Here is a 2,420-nt window from a genome sequence, read left to right as displayed (position 1 = left end):
GTTGAGGCAAGAGACACCCATATATGGCCTCCCTGAGGTTCCTGTCACCTGTCCTCTTATTGATCATTGCACCATCGGGCCAGAACTTTATAGCCAACTGACGGTTTCAAGCTATACCCATTTTTAACTGTTATAATGCTTTTATCATGTTTTCAATTGAAATTGTATTATGATGTTACCCACCTCGAACCCGCTCACAGGATGGGCGGGATATAAATCCAAATAATAAATTAAAAGGTAAAGGTTTCCCTTGCTCGAAAGCTAGTCGAATCTGACTCTAGGGGGCGGTGCTCATCTCCGTTTCCAAGCCAAAGAGCCAGTGCTGCCCGAAGACGTTTCCATGGTCATGTGGCTGGCTTGACAAAACACCGAGGTGCACGGAACACTGTTACCTTCCCACCGAAGCGGTACCTATTGATCTACTTGCAATTTCTTGCTTTCAAACTGAAAGGTTGGCAGGAGCTGGGGCCAGAGACAGGAACTCAATCCATCACATGGCATGAGGGTCTTGAACTGCTGAACTACAAATCTTCCCGTCTACAGCTCAGTGTCTTAACCTCTGAGCCACTGTAGTGTTTTTTTCTGATCCTGCATTGAGCAGGGAGTTGGACTAGATGGCCTATATTGCCCCTTCCAACTCTGTGATTCTATGATTCTACATGCTGCAGTGGTGGTGATACAGCAGCTCCGCAGTGTTTAAGCTCTGAGTTATATACTTCATATATATCCCCACCTTTCTCCCCATGGGGACCCAAAGGAGATTACATCATTTTCCATTTTAGTGAGGAATCCTCTATGGAATGCAAAGGTGTAACAAAGAATAAATCTGGCAGTATAGAGCCAATTAGCGATGGACACGAATCTAAGAACCCAGTTTCGGTTTATAGTCAACTGACGCTGTTTCAAGCTATACCCATTTTTAACTGTTATAATGCTTTTATCGTTTCAATTGAAATTGTATTATATTACCCACCTCGAACCCGCTCACGGGATGGGCGGGATATAAATCCAAATAATAAATTAAAAGGTAAAGGTTTCCCTTGCTCGAAAGCTAGTCGAATCTGACTCTAGGGGGCGGTGCTCATCTCCGTTTCCAAGCCAAAGAGCCAGTGCTGCCCGAAGACGTTTCCATGGTCATGTGGCTGGCTTGACAAAACACCGAGGTGCACGGAACACTGTTACCTTCCCACCGAAGCGGTACCTATTGATCTACTTGCAATTTCTTGCTTTCAAACTGAAAGGTTGGCAGGAGCTGGGGCCAGAGACAGGAACTCAATCCATCACATGGCATGAGGGTCTTGAACTGCTGAACTACAAATCTTCCCGTCTACAGCTCAGTGTCTTAACCTCTGAGCCACTGTAGTGTTTTTTTCTGATCCTGCATTGAGCAGGGAGTTGGACTAGATGGCCTATATTGCCCCTTCCAACTCTGTGATTCTATGATTCTACATGCTGCAGTGGTGGTGATACAGCAGCTCCGCAGTGTTTAAGCTCTGAGTTATATACTTCATATATATCCCCACCTTTCTCCCCATGGGGACCCAAAGGAGATTACATCATTTTCCATTTTAGTGAGGAATCCTCTATGGAATGCAAAGGTGTAACAAAGAATAAATCTGGCAGTATAGAGCCAATTAGCGATGGACACGAATCTAAGAACCCAGTTTCGGGCAGCTCCTGAACCCAACTGAGCTGGTCTGGCAAGTTTGGTTCCCCATTTATCCCAGCCATGGCGAGCCAGAGCTGAAGGTGGGGATCGCTTGAGGAGGGTTAAATGGCTAGCAGCCATTTTACCCATCTGTTTAGCTTCCCCTCACTTTGAAGCGGGGTGTGTGTGAAACAGATAACTTGAAATGGCTGTGTGCCATTAAACCCAACAGTTGTCACGTGGACGTATACTGCTGTTAGGTTTAAATGGCTGGCAATCATTTCACCAGTCCATTTTGCTTCCCCCCCCCCCTCGAAGCGGGGGGAAGAGAATCTGACCAGTGAAATAGCACGCAGCCATTTAAGCCTAAAAGCTCAGCTGCAAGCCCAGCACTACTCAGCTGTTAGGCTTAAATGGTCCCAAACAGCTGAACCCAACCTGACAGGAAGTCCAGTAAATGTTCGGGAAGGTGCCTTTGAACATTGTTCAGGGTCTCTGAACTGGCCCAAGTTTGTGCTGAATTTTGGTTTGTGAGCCAGTTCGTGCCCATCCCTAAACCCAATGGTATGTGAGCAAACAAGAACACAGATACACTGCCTGCCTTTAAATGTTTTCCCAATAAGAACAGATAAGTTGAATTTAAACTGAGCTTGGGTTAACAAAGAAAAAAAATCACCTAAAACATGAAACTAAGCTGAACTGGAACAACTGAAAAATTTAAATAGTTTAACTGTTTGGATAGCAAGGACAGGCACAGAAAAAGAGACAAAGT

The sequence above is a fragment of the Gekko japonicus genome, unplaced genomic scaffold (assembly GCF_001447785.1).
Source record: "Gekko japonicus isolate JY-2015 unplaced genomic scaffold, Gekko_japonicus_V1.1 scaffold265, whole genome shotgun sequence".
NCBI lineage: Eukaryota > Metazoa > Chordata > Lepidosauria > Squamata > Gekkonidae > Gekko > Gekko japonicus.
The sequence above is the reverse complement of the archived record's forward strand: the minus strand, read 5'-3'. Positions refer to the sequence as shown.